The 21,093-nt window shown below is 39.6% G+C and overlaps 1 long non-coding RNA gene across 1 annotated transcript; it reads right to left on the reverse strand.

Moving 5' to 3' along the window:
• Positions 1 to 7,028: 7,028 nt before the first annotated feature.
• LOC129146030 (uncharacterized) lies at positions 7,029 to 15,484 on the reverse strand. Its single transcript, XR_008552339.1, has 3 exons — positions 15,236 to 15,484; positions 12,278 to 12,369; positions 7,029 to 7,064 (listed from the first exon to the last, which is right to left on the reverse strand). It is a non-coding gene; the product is annotated as an uncharacterized LOC129146030 (long non-coding RNA).
• Between the last annotated feature and the right edge of the window lie 5,609 nt (positions 15,485 to 21,093).

A 21,093-nucleotide genomic window follows, 5' to 3' on the forward strand; every position in this document is an offset into this window, starting at 1 on the left:
CCAGGGCCTTTATTAGCTCTTGCAAGGTCTCTTTCCCTAGGTCTAGATTTGGGGGTTGCCTTTGGTGGGAATTCCTGTTTCCATATGGGAGATATCCTGGGACATTCCATTGTCAGAATGACAATCACACATGTCATACACGGAGTCATTTCATATGATGAGTCATGTCATCCATCATATCCACAAAATAGAGAGCTACTACTATGTTCCAAAGGTTATTACTAAAAAGAAAATGCTAGGGTTTCACTAACCATTCTTTTATCTTAGTCAAATGCTAAGTGAGAGAATAACCAGCATTATCAGTCACTGAAGCTGCATTCTTTTATCTACATCTTCTGAGATTGCTAGATTTGAATGACTGAGCTATTGCCATTTTAAAGGTGAAAAATGGTACCACAGTTCCCTACTCAGGAGCCCTACTTTAAGCCCAATCCTACTTGGAAGGGATTTTGGCAACCTGCTAGGTGATTATCAGTCCTCAACTGTGGACAGAGCACTCTTCAACATCAAACAGCCCCTAGGACAGCCGCGTTGCCACTGACCTGAGTCTTAGCCTTGTAATACCAGGTGGCTCTTGCTTTCTGGGGACCAGTGGGTTACTCTTGGCTTCTCTTGTACACCAAAGTCAGTTTGGATTGCATCTGCATATGTCATGTGTTCCCCTTTGTGATTGTGATTTGGGGATGCCCGTTGCCTACAGGTGAGGAATGATTCATAAGATAACTTAGTTATTCAGAGAAAGTTACATTATCTTTTTTTAATGTGTTAATAATATTAATGTAATAATAGCAATTAATGCTAATACATCACAAGTGTTACGTAACTTACATGTACTGTTTCATTTATTCTTTACAATATCCTGTGTTGTGAATATCTGTATTGTCTTTGTCCTTGAGAGAAGAAACTCAAAGAACTAAGTCACTCTGTCTAAACCATTAGTCAGTATGTAGTTGTGCTAGGGCTTGACTCTAGTTTTCTTTTGGTTCTATTACCTAAATGAGCTCTTCACTTTTTTTTTAAGATTTATTTATTTATTTATTTATTTTTATTATTTATTTATTTATTTATTTATTTATACAAGCACTGGGTACAGTCAGAAGTGCAGGAGGGTGAGAGAATTCACCAGAGCCAGAGCAGGGAACAGAGCAGGCAGACCAATGAAATACACCACTGAGGGGAGCAGTGGGTGGCAGGAGAGGTCTGCGTGCCATATGAGACCCTCACCTGGTGGCCGGGGATCGAACCGGCGCTGCAGAGGCTGTGGGCATCTTCGCAACCCAGCGCTCAACCGCTGTGCCACCAGGGGAGGCCCAGCTCTTCACTTCTATACTGTAATTCTACCCTAAGTAAACAAATGGAGTAGAGTCCTTGTAAGACATGATGTTGGCTTTGTAAAAAAAAGTCATTTAAATCTCAACAACAGAATTTATATTTGATCCCATAGACAATAGGTAATTACCATAGATTCTTTAGTCTGGGGTTAGTTTGTTAAAATTCAATTTAGGACCATTGATTGGATATTGATGGACAGGACAGGACAGGCAAACTGATGAAAGTCAGAGGTATGGAGACCAACTGAAAATTTTCTACAAAAAGATAAGTACATCATATATGAGAAAGTTATGACTTTATATTGAAAGATATTTAAATGATCTAAATAAATGGAGAGATATATTATGATTTTAAATGTTCATAGATAAGAAAACTCATCATTTTAAGGATATTAATTTTTGCTAATAGTAATCTGTAGAATCAATAAAATTCACATTGTTATCTCAACAGATATAAAAAAAAATGGATCTTGCCAAATATACTCTAAAAAGTATATGGTAAATTAGAGCCAAGAGAAAACAAAAATGCTGAAGAACAACTGGGTGGGTTATGAGACATTATGGCTTATAAGTATACAATAATTAAGACAGTGTGGTACTTTTTATGGTACTTTTCATTGGTCAAAAAGACCAATGGAAGAGAGTAGAGATTCCAGCAACAAACCAAAAAGTATATGGAAACCTGGTAAATTAGAGTTGGCATTTTAGATCAATGGGAAGCAGAAAGACTGCTTAAAAAATAGTGCTGGAACAATTGCTTAAGTAGGAAATTGGATTTGTAGGTCACATTATAGATACAATTCTTTTCCAGATGAATTAGGGTGTGAATATGAACATGCTTTAAACTTTTAGATGAAAATATGGGAATCTCTTATTATCTTGATATAAAAGAATTTCTTTTTTAAAAAAGATTTATTTATATATTTATACAAGCACTGGGTACAGTCAGAAGCACGGGAGGGTGAGAGAATTCACCAGAGCCAGAGTGGGGAACAGAACAGGCATACTAATGAAATGCACTGCTGAGGGGAGCAGAAGGCACGGCAGAAGAGGTCTGTGCCCAATGTGGGACCCTTGCCGGTGGCCAGGGATCGAACCAGCACTGCAGAGGCTGTGGGCAGCTTCGCAGCCCAGCGCTCAACAGCTGCACCACCAGGGGAGGCCCTAAAAAAATTTCTTAATTTAAAATTTAAAAATAAAAACATTCATGTTAAAAAAGAGGATGATAAATTTGACTACATTATGATTAAGAACTTTTACTCACTAAAGAGCCCACAAGAAAGAAACAATAAACTGTAGGTGAGAAAAATGGCTAATTGTAGTTACCAAGAAAACCTTAGTATCTCAAATATGCAAATTACTAAAATTGATAAGGAAATAACGACTCAGCAAAAGAGCACAAGAAAAAAAAAGAGCAGGTATTTTTATAGAATAATTATTTGTGGTGTACAAACCTATGTAAAAAATGAGTGCTTAATTTTATCACTAATCTGAAAAGACAACTGGTTCTAATTTATTCTTTACAATATCCTATGCTGTCAATATCTGTATTGTCCTTGTCCTTGAGAGAAGAAACTCAAAGAACTAAGTCACTCTGTCTAAACCATTAGTTTAGAACCATTGCGAGATATCATTTGGCTAAAATTAAGAAGTCTGATGGCACTAAGTATTGGAAAGAACACATGATAACACATTGGAGGAGGAGTCGTTGTAATTTGAAATATGTGTCAGGGAAGTCTCCTGAGAACTTGAAAATTGAACAAAGGCCTGGAAAAGATGAGAAGAATGCCCTCCAACAGCATGTGCAAAGGTCCTGAGATATAAATATGCTCTGTGTGCTGGATAAATAGCAAAGACATCTAAGGGAAATAGAAAAAGAGATGAAATCTGATAGGTACAGGGGGTCAGATCATGTAAGAGGCTTGCAGGTCATTGAAATGACTTTGAAATTTACTCATAGACATTGCAGACTTTTAAGTAGATGAGTGGTCATATCTGATTCACAGATATGAGGATATCTGTGAGGATAGAGCTGATGTGAGGGAGACCAAATATGAAAGCAGGGAGAATGACTAGGGAGCTAGTGTAACAACTCAAGAAAAATATGATGTTAACTTGAAACAAGAGTGAGGAGTAACTGGATTTTATATAAATTTTGAATGTAGACTTGATGGAATTTTCTGAAGACATGAATGTGTCTATCAATGGAAAATGACTATTTTTTTGGTCCTAAGATAATGAAAAAACAGTGTTGCTATTTACTGAGTTGTGGAAGATTGATGAAAAAATATGTTTGGGGAAAGGACTGAAAATCTTATGACCAGGTCTGGGCATGTTATGTTTGATATACTTTAAGAGGATCTGTTTAGTAGACTGTTGAACATGCCAGTTTAGAATTAGGGAGAGAGCTCTGGGTTGCAGGTATAATTTTGGGAATAAGTGGTATTTATAGCCATGAGACTGACTGAGATATGTAAGAGAAAGGCTGACATGAGAAGTGGTCTACATTTTGAACATTACAATATTTAGAGTACACATCTTACAGATAGAGAAAAAAGACAAATTGCCTACAAATGATCAATAATAAGATGTACAGATGATTTTTCAAGAGCAGCAAAGGAAGCCAGAAGAAATAAAGCAATATCTTTAAAGTGCTCAAGAAAGAAAGCAAAGCTATATTTTTGGAACAAAAAGTGAGATAAAGACATTTTCAAGAAAAGCCATGAGTTTATTACCAGTAGAACAGTCTGAAGTAAATATCTACAGGATGCATTTGAGGAAGTAAGGAAGTTTTTCTCAAATGTCTCAAAAATAACACTGCAGACCCCAACTTACTTGGGATGAAATTGGAAGTCCTTTACCAGGCATTGGAATTTATAGAGGCTAAACTGCTGAGGATGTAGATTTTGAATTGGTCTTGAAATTAATCTCTTTTATCTGTCTTCAGCATGATAAGAAAATATTTATATTGCTACTCTGTGTTATTATGTTAACTTTAGATAAATGAATATAATTTATACATTTTTTTCCAACAAACTGATGGGAAGTTTAAAAAATTTAAATTTTAAGGCTCAATAATCTGAATAGCCCTCAATTTCCTTCTTTACACTGTTCACCCTCTCCCCAATTCATTAGCATTTTTTCCTGATGATAACCCAAAATATCTCTTCAAACTAGACTTCCATCTCAGTTAATTCTGTCCTCATCCACATAACATGATCTTTTTTCATGGACTATTACAAGCCAATTATTGTCCCGTTTTACTTTTGTCTCTCTATTACACACAATCTTATAAAAATTTGAATCAGATCATGTAATTTTCCTGGGTGAAGCCCTGAACTGCATGTAGAATAACAACCACATGCCAAGCTGTAGGTTCCAAAAACCTAAGAGCTCTCTTCCTACTGTTTTCCTACTGCATTTTATATCACACCCCTCCTCTCTCACTGTGCTCTGCCCACAGAGGGCTTCAGTGCTTTCCTTTGTAGGTGCCAACCCAGTCCAGTTGGTCCTTGGTCATTTGGGTATCTGTCTAAAGTCACTTTCCAAAGAGGTGTCTTTCTACCCAATTCAATGCAGTTACTCAGTTTCTATTTTATTACCCCATTTTAATTCTCTCTATCACATTTGTGTTTGGTATTTTTTTGTTTATTTGTTTACTGTCTCATCTCATTCAAATTTAAGCTCCACAAGAGTGGACACCTTGTATAGTTCATATTCTCAGTATCTATGAAGCACGGATTCTGGTACTTAATGGTCTCCCAACAAACATCAACTGAATGAATGGATAAATGAAGGGCTGTAAGCACAGCCACACTGTAAAAAGCATTGTGAGAAATGCCTGATAAGTATAACAATAGTGTCTGTTGCATCTGGAGCTTCCAAGCTGCTTGGGGGCCCCGACAATGGAGGACTGTGTGACTAAGCAGTAAGCTGTGTGGTATTGACCATAAGTGAGAGGAGTTCAGAGAAGAGCGTGGGAAATGCAAGCTCGGGGCTCTGTTCCAGTATTTGCATACTGCTTCAGTACGCAGATCATGTAACTGAATGTATAGAATTTCCATTTCCATCCTGTGGTTGTAGCAGGAGTTGAATGGAGCTAAAACTCTCCGGTTAGCTTATAGCCCCAAAGTACATCCAGACAACTTTTTTCCAGTGTCCTCTCATTTAAGTCTATCTTTAACAGAAGCATTCTGAGTAGGTTTTAAGCTGTATTTAAACTGAATAGATAAGCAAACTTCTTCCCTTCTTAAAAAAGATGAATGTATGAAATGACCTTAAAGATAATTTATATTACTTCTTAGTTAATGAGTAAGGAGACACAGTGAGAACTTGTTGGCACCAACATATCAAGTAATATTTGGGTATTTCTGCCTTTTATTTTTCTCACTTCATTGGCTTTTTTGGATCTTACTGGATTATATGACTTTGCTTTTCTGAAGCACATCCTAAAATTCTTTTTTAGAATTTCCTATTACTCATTTTTTAAGTAGACCATCAGAAGGAGAGACAGCGTATGTTTAGTCAACAAGTACTCTGTCCTTGTCCACCAGGAGGCCGCACTCGCTTCCCAGGGATCCTTTCTGTCTTCACAATAGAGATGACAATGAACACAGTAATTAGATGAATATCCTTAAAGGCTAAAATTGAGTGTCTTAATTTTATAATTGTCTGTTGAAAAATAAGGATATAAAGTTTAGGGAATCTGCCCAGGAGACACAAATGAGCGAGAAAGACACTGGAAAGGGAAGGTTACCACTATCTTCTCTTTTCTTCTGGAGGAATCCTAACAAGGGAAGACTTCAAAACTGTACTGCTTTTGCTTTTCAAATAAATGACTGGGGTGTGAAAAGCAGCACATCCGCCCTGTGGTTGAACTTCTTTTTTCTGTGAATGGCTTACCTTTGAACTCCTCTGTCTAGTGGGCTTGTGGCCAGCCCCTGCCTCCCTTGGAGATTTTTTTTCTCACTCAGTTCCTCCCTGTTTACTGAAAGACCCCAAGAGACTTCCCGAGGAAGTCTTCTCTTCATTTCCTGACTTCAGGCTGCAGCAGTCACATCCCCAAAGCAGAACTTGATACTCAGGACAGTTTACAGACCATTTCCTGTTTTATCAGGAAAACAAGACCCTGTTTACTGTATTCATGACTTAATACAATGAAACCTCCCACCTAACCCAGATCTTTAGCCACTCTTTTCCCTCCTAAATTCAATTTTTAGGGAAAGAAAATAACAACTATTTTGGAAATATTTCTTTTTTTTTTTACTTTCAGTGTTCTATTATGAGATATGGTCATACAACACAATAATTAATAAAGAATAAGACTCTAAACTTTGTTCTTTGTATTTATAATACAATTGTATTGTTAGCTATTTCCCCCCATTCTTCAGGGTCCTAGAGAAAGGAACATGCACAAAAAGATCATAGTTGGATGAAAACCAAAGTATTTGTTTCATAATGTTAGCAAAAGCCTTATGATGGATAGCTTCTAGCAAAAATGGGAGACCATTAAAACCAGTGTTTAATATATAATTTTTAAAATATTAGTTGAAGAAAACAGGCCTGTGAACTTCCTGACTTGCCCATCCAATTATAAGAAGGAAAATGATGGTGGCTTCTTCCAACTTCTACTCGTGGTCAGACAAGGTCCTGACAAGATGTGCAGAATCCTGAAGAGGAACTTACTGCCCCTGGGCATAAAGGTCTGCCAGCATATGGAGAGGCACCCAACCTCTACAGTAAAATATACACAAGTGAATATTAGCCTCCAACTGATCAGAGTAAGAAAGGCTGCTGAGGGTGGAGGTAAGAGTTATTACACATATCACTTCTTTAAGTGTAGGTGGGGACATGTCACCCTACATGACTGCATAGGTCATGTACTCTACCACTGTCAGGGCAGACATTTATATAGAACGTGATGGTGCTATGTCCCAGAGGGCTGTGCAGCAGCAGGATAAAGGCATATAGACATCTCAGGACCTATGTAAGAAACTATACAATGTTACTTCAATCAATCAATCAATCAATCAATAGTAGTCTAGGGAAGATTTAAGTAAAGGCCAAATTTGATAGCAAGCAAAAAGAAAGAAACAAGGAATGCAGGGAGAGCAGGAAGGAGAGGGAGGGAGCGAGGAGGGATGGAAGGAAGCAAAGGGAGGGAGAGATTATAATAATTATAAAATGACCCCTGCAGTTAGTTAAGCATTCTATTCATTCCAGGCATGAGAAATCCTTCCTTCCTTCCTTCCTTCCTGGGTAGATTCGTGTAAAGATTACAAAGAAAAATTCAGTTATGTCCACACTCCTCCCACATGCTGGTCAAGAAGTCCACCCACCCTTGAAATAGCAGAAAGAGGGTACATTGCTATGGTAGGAGGTTTGTCCCCAAATATTGCTGAGGAGAGGAGCTCAGGGCACCCTGAATGCAGCTATGCAAATCTCTTCTGCCATATCTTTCATGTGCATCTTATTGCTGTATGCATAGCAACTGAGGCTAAGAGGTTAAGGGCATGGTGGGATTTACTACTTGCTTAAATGACTGGTCTGCTTTCCCAAGGGGCTTCTCTGCAGCTTCTCTCCATGGGACAAATCACTTAGGATGGTGCCTGGTAATGCAGTTAAGTAATAAAAGCTGGCTTTTATTATTATTTGCTTTGTATATTACTACATATCAGCATAAAATATAATTATGTAAGTTAATATACAGCAGCAATTGTAACTTGAAAACTATCATAAAAGTGTTGATGAATAGTAAGATAGCAGTATTCCAAATATTATAGTTGACAGGAGTTTTTCTCTGTGGGTGGGTCAAAGGACTTCTGGACTTTCCAAAATCCTCTAAACATGAGTGACTCAACAGAGCAGTCATCTTGGCTGGAAAAATCCTAGTATTTTCACTTGCCCCTGCTTATCCTCTTTCCCCAGGAATGAGGAACTTCCTTGGATGGCACTTGCTTACTGCCAGTCGCTCCCTGAATGGGATCATGGGTGTCAGACCTGGTGAGGATAAATTGTGCAGAGAAGGGGGGGTGGTCATCCTTTCTTCTGACCAGTGGGGTTCATGTGGTGGTTCTGAGGTGACACTCTCCCAGAGAGGTCAATTGTTTCATTTGCTTAATTCTGCAAGTGAAGAAACTGGAAATTTTTTCAGATGTAGGCAAAGTCAGCTTACCAGAAATGGATGGAAAAGCCAGACACAGTTAATTTTTATGAATAAGTGGGTCAGATTTCTCACCCAGTCATCACATTAACTCCCTGGTAGGAAAGAAAACAGAGACGCCAAGGGGCCTCCCTGGTGATGCTAGGGGTTAGAATCTACACCCAAGGTTAAGACACAGCATTGTGAAGCTGTCTGTGGCCACTGCTGCACGAATTTGATCCCTGACCAGGAAGCTGACCCACATGGCAAAGCAGACCTCACCTATCTTGCCCGCTGCTCCCCTCAGCAGTGGATTTCACTGGATCCACCTGTTCTACTCCCCATTCTGTCTCTGCTGAATCCTCTCACCCACAGTATCTGTGGCCTACACCCCAACTCTTGAATGCATAAATAAATAAATCTTAAAGAAAAACAGGGGGCCTTCTTAATGGCGCAGGGGTTAAGACACAACCTGTGAAGCTGTCCGCAGCCTCTGCAGCACGAGTTCAATTCCCCAGCCGGCTAGCAACCCACATGGTGCAGCAGACCTCTCCTGTCTTGCCCGCTGCTCCCCTCAGCAGTGTATTGCAGTCATTCTGCCTGTTCTGCTCCTTACTCTGTCTCTGGTGAATCCTCTCACCCCCCCAACACCTCTGGCCTGAACCCCAGCTCTTGTATGCATAAATAAATAAATCTTAAAAAAAAAAATGCAGCGACGCCAAGGCCCCAAGCAAAACCAGAGGCTTTCACATGTGAGTTCATGCTCTTTGACTTTTCTTTCTCTTTGTTTGGACTCCATAAAAACATACTTTCATTCACATTATTTATTTAGCTCTTCTAATGTTTTTGTTTGGACATTTGCCTCTAGGATCTGCTTTTAAAGCTGTGTGTTGGGACCTTCTGCACTATCAGATTACTTCAGCAGATTGGGGTTGTTAATTTTGCAAGATTACTTCAGGGGTTAAACCTAGCCCTGATATCTGGTTGTTTGGGAGCAGTTTGCTATAGTTCTGTAATGGCAAATACACACACATGCACACACACAGAAGGGGGGATGGAGAGTGAGAAAGAGAATATTTTGGGAGTTGGGGTATAATTCAGTGAAAGCTAACTAGATAACTTATGTTTTAATTGGTTCTTTGAAAGACAGGAAGATGTGTTAGTATCGACATGGCTTAAAGATGATAATTTTCACTTTTTAAAAAAGTTTTACTTATTTATGCATACAAGAACTGGGGTGAGGGCCTCCCTTGGTGGCGCAGGCAGTTGAACGCTGCGCTGTGAAGCTGTCCGCAGCCTCTGCAGCACTGGTTCGACCCCGGCCAGTTGGCGAGGGTCCCACATGGCCCGGCAGACCTCTCCTGTCTCGCCCGCTGCTCCCCTCAGCAGTGTATTTTGTCAGTCTGCCTGTTCTGTTCCCCGCTCTGTCTCTGGTGAAGCCTCTCACCCTCCCACACACTTGGCCTGTACACCAGTTCTTGTATAAATAAATGAATAAATAAATCTTAAAGAAAAAAGAACTGGGGTGTAAGCTAGAAGTGCGGGGGATGAGAGGATTCACCAGAGACAGAGTGGGGAGCAGAACAGGCAGATTGACTGAAATACACTGCTGAGGGGAGCAGCAGGCGAGACAGGAAAGGTCTGCTACGCCATGTGGGTAGCTCCCTGGCTGGCCAGGGATGGAACTCATACTGCAGAGGCTGCGGATAGCTTCACAGTGCTGTGCTTAACCCCTTGCACCACCAAGGAAGCCAAATTTTTCACTTTGTAAGGTATGGAGTATCATTAAAAGTCCCATTTAACTGACATACTAATAAAATGTAATAGCTAGTGCATTAAATAATATTTTATAAAGAGTTGGGGGCAATAATTCATTAATATTTTCCTGATACTTCATCATAAACTTTTAAAAAATCTTCCTCTGAAATTCAATAGTAGATACTTGAACTTTGAAGATTTACTGTAGTTGAAAAGTTTCTCATAAAAAAATATTAAAATGGTTCTGTAGATATTTTAAAATAAAATATTGTTAGAGTTTTGTCATCAAGAAAAATATTCTTGTCAAATACATTTTCTTATGTCTCTCTAATATAAGTAGATTGTCATCCAAAAAATAAACCAAAGGAAAGCAAAAGTGAGAAGAGACAGAAATTTCGAAAGCCACATATTTAAAGTGATCTGAAATCCCACCACCAGGAAGTAAACACTTCACATTTGGCATATATTCTTCCAGGTTCTTTCCTTTGCAAATATAATACATGTGTGCATGTTTATAAGGAGAAAGGGAATGTGCATAGTAAAATCCTTCTAGGCGGACAGTGGGCCCAGTGGCATTGTGATGATTTTAGTGATGAGCCATCACTAAAATCTCTAGAATCTACACCCAAGTCACTTCTCTCTCTCTCCCCCTTGACATATTTGTCTGAGAAAACCAAAATCCTGGTAGAACCCCACCCCTGTACTTTGCCTCTTCACCACCTTAGCTGAAAACTGCTAGAACAAACAGCCAGCCATGCTGCCTGGGTTTACTTTAAGTCCATGATCATTAACTCAGAAGGAATCATAGGACTGCCTGGCTGCTGTATTATGACATTTAGCACACTAATTCTTCCACTCTCTGAAAATCTCATCACTGGTAAGAATTGGAACCTCAAATTGATCCCACACTCACATCCTTTCTACTCTAATATCCACAAGGATTTGGTTAACAAAGGCAGCTAAGTTATAGAACGACACCCACTGGGTAGCACAGACAGATTAGAACACTGTACCAAGAGATGCCTGGGGCTCTTGGGAAGTGTTTCTAGAGGTCTATCCTGTGCGTTGTGGGGACAGGAATGGGCAACTCTGGAGATCCAGGCAGAGAAGCAGTTGTGCTCGCTTAATTTCCTTTCCTACAAGACTGCGTTTACAGCAGAAATTACTGAATAAATTTGCTAAGGCTTAAAGCAACTTAAATAACTTGAGTGTGCATAATGTGCCACTGATGAGATGCAGCTGAGTAAATGAAAGGGGAGGTACCGTTCTCCCGCCCACTTCTCTACAGCTGCCTTAAGCCACAAGTCCCAGAATGCTTAAACCGGATTTCCTGAGCCAGGGAAATCCGGGGTCAAGCAGCATGCTTGGTATATAACTGAGTGCCTGGGGTCCCTTTTTTTCTTCTTGCTTCTTCACACGCGACTGGCATCCTGCTGCCACATGCTAGCAGGGGGGATGGTTTTTGACCAAGTGTTGGCCAATTAATTTCTCTCTCTCTCTTTCACTCTAGCTGCCTTTGTAAATCCATTGTAAATGAACCTTTTTTCTTTTCCCTTTATTTCTCCATGTGTTTGCTTTGAATTTGGCTCTAAATCTTAGGCACACAGGTGAGGACTCATTTCCAGGTCACCTTGTTGCCCTGGATGTCCTGGAACATCAACAGGTATGCAATCAACATTTCTCAAGGCTTCACTAGACTGTGTTTAAAAATACACTAATGGGGTCTCCCTGGTGGCATAGCACTGTCACCACTGTGGCCTGAGTTTGATCTCCAGCCAGGGAGCTGACCTACATGGCACCTCAGACCTCTCCTGTCTCGCCCGCTGCTCCCCTCAGCAGTGTATCTCAGTAGATCTGCCTGTTCGGCTCCCCACTCTGTCTCTTGTGTATGCCCCCCTGCACCTCTGGCCTATACCTCCCAGTTCTTCTAAATAAATAAATCTTTAAAAAAATAAAAGTACACTACCACTTTCTAAGAAAGACCTGGTAGGTTTCCCACCAGCTTTGAGAACCCTCAGGTAATGTGCTCGGAAAGAAATGTGCCTACCTGGTACCAGCCAGGTGTCCTCTCAGGACGTTCTTCCTGGTTCCCTGGGTTCCACAGACTGTGAGTCTTCAGGAGGTCAGCAGTACCTAGGCCTAGAGAATGACTTCAGCGTGGACACAGGGGCAAAATGTCACCCCGTGACCATATAGAACCCTAAGCCCCATCTCAATCAAAGCAGCCCACCACTATTCAGTTCTTTAGGGACTTCTGTGTGGAATTTCATGAAAGAAGAATTTAAACTTGGAAAAAAGAAGGCCGGTGTGCATGTGGTGGAGGGATGGTTGAAGATGAAATGAGAAGGAAAAATGGGACAAAATATGGAGCAATCTTGCCAGTCGCCTTTAGAGGCGAACTTTCATCCTAAGGATTACAAGAAGCCACTGAGAGATTTTAAGATGAGCGGTGACATGAGCAGATTTACATTGAAAAAATTTTTCACTGGTAGCAGAATAAGTATGAGATTATTCAAAGCTGCCCTGAAGTAAGGAAGCCTCTTAAGAAGCTTGGCTCTGATCCAGGCAAATTCACATGGGCTTGAATTCAGGCAGGAGCAGTGGAGATGAGATCAGATTCCATTTGGAATGGATTTTCCCCTCAGAAGTGTTAAGACTTGCCAATGCTTTGTGTAGGGAAGAGAGGACTGATAACACCTAATGTAAATTTCTAGGAGGTTACTTTGTGGCTGATTGTCTTTTACAAAAATAGATGAGTATTTTCCATTCTAGATGCTTTCCCAGAGCTTGGCTACCTGACTCCTGTCAAAGAGGGGCACCCGTGGCCTTCCCTGGTGAAGCTGGTGGACTTTTGTCACCACTTTTCTATTGGAACATGTGAAAATGACACGTGTGGCTTCCAGGGCTACGTCATACAAAGTGATAGCTGTTCTGCCTGTCCTCTCTAGGATGCTTGCCTGGCAACCTACTATCATGTGTGGGGAAGCCCAGGTCACCAGGAACCGATGGCCCTACCCTCACCCTCAGCTGAGCTTCCAGCTAGCAGCCAGCAGCCACTTGCAAGCCATGTGATGAACAATCTGGGAAGTGATTTCCCAGATGATGCCTGGATCTTTCTCATTACAAGACTTGCTCCAGACCTTGATTTTGTCTACACTGGTGTCTTGAACTATTGCAAGAACAAAACAGCAGGCTAGAAGTGAGCCTAAGATCAGCTTCATTTTTTACATGATTCACAGAAACCTTCCCCCTGGTATTTTATTTTATTTATGCATACAAGAGCTGGGGTACAGTCCAGGGGTGTGGAGGGGGCGGGGGGAGAGGAGTCACCAGAGACAGAGTGGGGAGCAGAAGAGGCAAATCTACTGAAATACACTGCTGTAGGGAGCAGTGGGTGAGACAGGAGAGGTTTACAGTGCCATGCAGGTGCCACGTGTCATTTTCACATGTTCCAATAGAAAAGTGGTGACAAAAGTCCACCAGCTTCACCAGGGAAGGCCACGGGTGCCCCTTTTTGAGAGCAGTCAGGGTACAGCTCCCTGGCCGGGCATCTTGCGGCAGTGGTGTGGATAGCTTCATAGTGCTGAGACTTAAACCCTTGCACCACCAGGGAGGCCCGCCCCCTGTTTGTTTTTATTATTATTATTATTTATTTATTAATTTATTTTTTTCTTATCAGACAATACATCTTTGGTAAGGAATGTGAAGAGTGAATCAGGCCTTGGGAATCTTTTACTTCTGTTCTTGCTCCTCTGCTGCCCTCTAGGGGCCACAATTCACATTACCCCATCTAGATTCTTGATGTGTCAGGCCAAAAAACAACTGGCATTTTCTGCCTGGCAGGAAAATTTAAACACTTCACATATATATACTCCTTTAGCCAGACAATCCTATGAGGTGGGTATTGATTTTAGTTTCCTGTTAAAAGTTAGAAAACAGAGATGCAAGAAATAAGTTAACTTGTCCAAGGTCCTACAACAGCTAAAGCAGAAATTTGAACCAACACTGTCTTCTAGGGGCCACAGCTACATTCTTCCCCATCTTCTTCAGTGTGGTAAAGTAAGTAGGTCCACTAGGTTTCTACATGTGGCTTGTTTCATTTTATAACTTGTGAAAATAAATTTTCTTTTCATGGTGGATTTTTATTTGTCTTGATTATGGCACCAATTGCCTACATGGTCACCCCTTTGCTAGTTTCCCCTGCCTAATCTATTCTCCACACAGTAATCAGAGCGATCCTTTACAAAAATTTATAAGTGAATACATGAACTAAAGAGTGCATAATCTTTTTCTCCTCTTCCTTATGCAAAAACAATATAAAAACTAATCTAATCAAAGAGGTAAATGAGTCAACTAAGCGATGAGTGTTTGAATATCCTAACACCCTAAAACCACAATCTAAATGGAGTCTATTGATGTGTGATTATAACACTTAATATGTAGTGTTCATTTCTGAGTAACATCAACTTTTATCTTTTCACTATCACACTTACCTGCAAGGAAGAAAGTACATTTTCTCTAGTTCAAAAGAGAAAATGTTCTAGTATATAAAACAGTGCTCTTGTTTGGGAGAGTTGCAGAGGGTTAGCAGTTACTTAGATTAAACTGTGACTCCTGAAGCCTAGATGGTTTTCAAAACTGAAACAGATGTGTGCAGTGAAACCCTTTAAATTACAATCTGAAACAGAAGGTTAACATATCAAACCAATAAAAGCTGTTCAAGTTGAAGAGTGGGGAGTAAAGGAGGAGGGGTCGGGGGTCTGTCCTTAACCCTCTTAAGGCTTTTGGAAGCATATCTGAGAAACCCCTGGGACTCAGTTTGAGAAACAATGCAGGAAAGCACATGTGGTGAAGAGCAGTGGAGATGGGGAGTCGAGAAGGAGCCCATCCCAAACCCATAATCAATATCTGTGCTTGTTCCAACATTCCCAGTTCCTTTCTTTATCTCTAAGCATGCAAATTTTCTATGATAAATCAAACATTAAACAAATATAGAAATTCATACCAAGTTACCATTGTAACTTCACCCGGGAGGTCCTACAGGGCTGGGGTGCCTCACAGCCATGACCTCTAGCTTTTCTTCTTCTGCTTTCCATTTCATGTTGAGCATTAGCGACTCAACTGACTCCCTTGCCTGCTGGGTGGGAGTGGATCCAGGGCATGCAAATGATGAGGCAGTTTGTCAGGTGTGTGTTGTGGGGGGTGAGGGGGTGGGGGTGTCAGAGCAGTGCACCTGCTGACAAAAGAGTCTAAAAACAGCAAGAAACTTGCTGAGTGTTCTTAGATCCAAACCCCACTCCCCAAGCTCCTTTCTTTCCAGTTTCTTTTTTTCCTTGTTTTGATCATTGGTGGAGGTGATTTCAGATAAAGAGTCCCTTATGATTAAGTAGATTTTTGTCTATTTGCTTTGTTGTTTTAAAATTCTGATGCAAGTGATATTAGCATATAGGTTTACCAGAGAAATTGGAACTTATTAAATAGTTATCCATTATTTCCTGCATTATTCCTTGAACGTCAACCATTTGTATTCTTCCCAATTGTTTTTGAAAAAGCATAGGCTCAAGGATTGTAGAGAAAGCAAATGACAGTGATCACACTGGCCCTAAACTTCAAGTCATTCATCTGTTCTGACAGACATAAATGAGGTTTTTTTTTGCTCTATTCTGGAATATACTCCACATGCATTCACCTTCTGTGGTGCCATTTCATTTCCTCCACTTCATTTTCTTCTGCGAGATTTGAAAACCTCTGGTTGTATCTCATGACTTTTAGACCAATGTCATGGCTTGTTCCTGTATTGCCTTTTAGCATTGGAGGAAAAAGTGATATCTTTGTGACAGTATAATTACTCCCACCTCTGATCCTGATCCATGGTGACATCTGTGAGGAAATAATGTCAAAGGAGAAAAATACACATGTCTGTGATTAAAGGCTAAACTAGCATGCGCTGAAGGTCTCTGAAAATTTGAGATATTGATGGAACTGAAGACAAGGGGACTACCTTATGAATGGAGTACCAAGAGGAATTTTCTGAAGTTGTAAGAAGCAAATGTTTTCAATGTTCCAGTACTTTTATGAGCTTGCAACTCCTCAGCGGAAAACATAATGATCTTATAGCCTGCTGTGAGTGTGGACTGGGGTGGGTCATCTCTGAAGACTCCTCTGTGCCATTGGTGATGTTCTGTTTCTTCCAGCTACTATAATTCATGTTAACTTTCTAGATCATACTATTCTAGGACACCACATCTGATTTAGAGTCACTCCTTCAAGAGGTCACTTAGGGTTATGAAGTTCAAACAGTAGGATCAATTTGGATAACTCTATAGGGAAAAGCTCAGATTTAGTTATCAACACTGTTAAGTGCAAGCTTTCATCTGGGTCAGTCACACCATTGTCTGAACTTTGAAAAGTCTGTTATGAGTTCAATTAAGTTTTCTATCTGGTCAAGTTTGACATAATTTCCCATTCTGTGCATATTTGCCATTCTTATTAGTCAGAAACACACTAATAGACTCATTCAGAAAGTTCAAGCTCTTCAGAGCTGAGTCTCTGAAATTCAGGCTTGTATACTTCTGAATCTATAGTTGATTCTGACCCACCCAATTGGAAGGGGAGGGAGAGAATTATTAACAACACATAGGTGATATGAGTTCTAGCCTCAGGGAAATTACAAGTAATGAAGACTCAAAGTCTAGAGAAATTATATTCCTATTTATATCCTGGAGTCCTAAAACATTTATTAATTCGAAAAATATTTATTTAGCATGTCCCACATGCCAGACGTCAGAATTGAGCAAGATTAATTTTAAAGATGAAGATGAGGATTGAAAAAGACACAAGTGTGCCCCTTCCTGCATGCCTTTCCTTTGAAGAGGGAATTTTGTGAACAGACTAGATCATCCTGGAGCAGGATAGCCTTGTACCTCCCTATTAAAGGCAGCCTTCAGAAGTTCCTTTTTTTCCCCTTTGGGGAAATTATTTAATCAGTTAAGTCTTCTTTCTTTTGAGGATCTGCCTCTACTAAATATGGCTTAGTGACCCATTTAATTAGTTCAGCAAATGTACTAATTAGTATAGTGGGAATAAAACAGCTATCTTGACGAGTCATTGCGATTAGAAATTTTTTGGTGTGTTTATCTTTTTGAATGCTGAGTAATATTCCATGGTATATATGTACCACAGCTTCTTGATCCAGTCATCTATTTTTGGGCATTTGGGCTGTTTCCAAAGCTTAGCTATTGTAAACAGTGCTGCTATAAACATAGGGGTGCAGGTGTTCTTTGGAATTGATGTTTCTGTGTCCTTTGGGTAAATACCTAGGAGTGGAATTGCTGCATCATATGGAAGCTCTATGTTTAGTAGGTCCAGAAATCTCCACACTACACATGCAATTAGCAGCAACATGGATGGCGCTGGAAGGGATCATGCTCAGCGAAATAAGCCAGAAAGAAAAAGAAAAATACCAGATGGTCTCACTCATAGCAGGAATCTAGAAAACTTAAATAAGGGACCAGGAAAATGAATAACTATAAGAAAGTGAAAATCAAAATCAACAAAAAACTATGAACCAGAGACACTTTTTGGGGGGTGGGGGGCGGGAGGGGAGGGATTGGGGTCAGAATGGGGGGGTTGCAATTGTATGGGGAATATAAAAATAAAATTTATTATTTAAAAAAAAAAAAAGAAATTGTTTGGTGTGATCAGTACCCATATGATGGAATCCCACATTCTCTTTCTCTCTAATTGGCTTCTCTAGAAGCAGAACCTGAGACTGACTCAGGCCTCGTGACTCATCCAGGGTGTATACTTCAGGAAAAACCTATACTAGAGAGAGGCAGGCAAACAGGAAAGGGCAAATTGCTCATCAAGGTATTCACTTCCATTTTTTTAGCTTCTATCAAGCCACTTAATAAACTCTTGTTCAAAAAACATTTTTTTTAAATGTTTTGTTGATTCTTCTTCAGTTTTTTTGGAAACTTTTTGTGGTTTTTCTTAATCTTGAATTTGATACAGAAAGTATATAGTAAATGAAAAGCCCTTTTACAACCAAATTCAAAGTAGTTTCACCATTCCCAAAGCACCTTTTTATTATCACCATTCCCAAAGCACCTTTCCAACTTCCAAGGGAAAAAAGAACAACATACAAGTGCTTGTGTGACTGGGTCCTCCTGCTCGCACTGTATCCGGCACAGTATCACCACCAAACTCTTGAACTGGTAATTAACATGGTGGGTGGAGGAAAATAAATAATAGCTGGTACATGAAGATTCACAGCCTTGGGAGTCCTCTTGTATCCTATATGATGGGTAGGAACTGAGGAAGGTGAGGCTTATTTTAATTTTATAGATCTGATTTGAGGAGTCAGATTAGAAGCCAATCTCACCCACCCCACTACACTTGACTCCTCAGTTATAATCAGGATTAGAGTGGTCCGATTCCCATGGCCATACATTCCACAACACATCGTTACAAGAAAAAGGTCTCTAAATATGTTGTGTGAAAGTAGAGATTTAAGCAGTATAGCTGGCTCATCAATTTTTTGAACAAACGTAAAGGAAAGACTTTTATTTCTTAAAGATTTTTAAAAAGTTATTTATGCATACAAGAACTGGGGTATAGGCCAGTGGTGCAGGGGGCAGGGGGTTAGTGGATTCACCAGAGAAAGAGTGGGGAGAAGAGCAGGTAGAGCTACTGTAATACACTGAGGGGAGCAGCAGGCAAGACAGGAGAGGTCTGCTACCCCATGTGGTCATCACCCTGGCCTGGGATCAAACTCACGCCACTGCTGTGGCTGGTGATAGCCTGATAGTGCTGAGACTTTAATCCCTGCACCACCATCAGGGTGATCCTGATATTTATTTTATTTCTTACATGTTTTCGATAAGCTGGAAGGTCAGAAGTAAACTCCTTCATGGCTACAAACCCCAGGAGTGAGGTAGCATGGGGAGTTTTCTGTGTCCCCTAACTCATGTGTTGAGTTTCTTGGCCTTTTGTTCCAGCAACACATTGAGCTGAACTTTTATCATTCCATCCACCCATTTACATAGATTTCAGTGAGTTATCAAGAATCACCCCAATAAAGGCCTTTAAAAGTATATTGAAACACTCATATGCCTCTCTGTACTTCTCTTTTTAAAGAGAAATAGTTGATAACATTTTCTGAAGCACTTAGCACACACCAGATCACTGGTATGGTTTCATTTCTATAAAAAATAATGCCAAATTTTATCTTTATGGCTTTTTAATAGCACCTATTTTGCGATTAAGCAAAAGCTGATAGGCATTCCTCTAGTCTGCTGCCTCAGCAGATGCTGATGGACGGAAATCACCCTCTGCACTAAGAGCTTCTACTGCTCTCAGGCAGACTCTTCACCAACAGCAAGTGGAGGGTCTGATGCCTGCTGGTCCAGTGTACAGGATTATAAATTCACACTAAATTGGAGAAGGCCTTTTTCTTAATTACTATAAATGTGTGTTGTCATTTTATTTTTTCAATTATGAAAGTAAAAATCATCATTAAAGACATTTCTAAAACAAAAAAATTCAAGATGATGAAAGTAGTGTCAGTCCCATTATCTGAACACAAAGACTCCCCACATCTGCAGTATTAACAGTTAGAGAAATACTTATTACTTACTACTTAGATCAACAAAAATCACATCCCAGTGCTGTCTTATTTTATGTTTCTACTACTAATATTGAATCGAGGTTTTGCATGTTTCCTGATTAAAATGAATAAATCCAATTATTTTTAATGTGCTTCAAACATTTGATAAATTTTATTTTTTAAAGTAATTGCTGATGATTTTTCATGTTTTCTTCCTTCTGTCCTAAATTTGTCTAAGATTTATTTTTTTATTAAGTGAAATGAGGCTTTAGGTTTTTTTCAAATGGCTCACTCATCAACCAGACAACACTGCTTGATTAACCTTCATTTTCTCATTGATTAATGGTATCACCATTATCAAGTACTAGATATTGCTTTATGTAATGTGTTCTAGTTCTGAACAATAGAGTCTATTTACTTTTAGCCCAATAATTTTTTTATTTTAATAATCAATTGTTTTTATTTACTTTTAGCCTAGTAAATAAGTATTAAAGTTATATCTGAAAAGAGGAACTCAGTTTTAGTTTTTATACAAGTTTTCCTTATGTATGTCTCTTTTACTTTCTTGACTTACTTTAAAATAAATTCGTTGTACATATCCATGTCTATCACTGAAATTTTGCCAGGAATTAAATCTACTTTGGGATAGCTAGTATCTTTATAATAGTTAAAGAAGAAACACTTTAATCTTTCAAGCTCAACAAATTTGAGTACTTTGTCCCAGTTCAGGAGTAGAAAATGCAAGTAGGTTGATTCACATAATTGTATAGCTGCATGTACATTTTGGTCAAATACCCTAGCAAGATCCTATGTTGTCATTATTATCAACATTGTAATCCCATAATAAGTTTTAAATGATCACATAAGTTTCAACCACAACCACAAGAATTAAATAAGTACTGGTTAGGTACTAGCTATTGGTGATAACAAAAGGAAGAAGACTTCTAGAGGATGGAATATAAAGCTTGATCAGCTCTTTCATACCTGTAGGCTTTATTCCCTCTGCCTGAAATGTCACTCTATCTACTTCTCTCTTTTTCAATCATTTCCAGTCCATCATGATTCAGGTCATACATAATTTTCTCTGTTGGTCCTCAAAAGCCCTGGCAGTTAGTTACTTCCTTCTCTTTGGCCCCAAGAACTTCAGGGGGTTGTCTCTTTGAATTATAATACTCATATGTGCCTTAAGATCAGAAATCTAGGTTTTTTAACTATAAGCTGCTGAGTGCTAAGTATTGAGGATAAACTTCAATGCA

Source organism: Talpa occidentalis, unplaced genomic scaffold, assembly GCF_014898055.3.
Source record: "Talpa occidentalis isolate TD23 unplaced genomic scaffold, MPIMG_talOcc4v2.1 talOcc4.16, whole genome shotgun sequence".
NCBI lineage: Eukaryota > Metazoa > Chordata > Mammalia > Eulipotyphla > Talpidae > Talpa > Talpa occidentalis.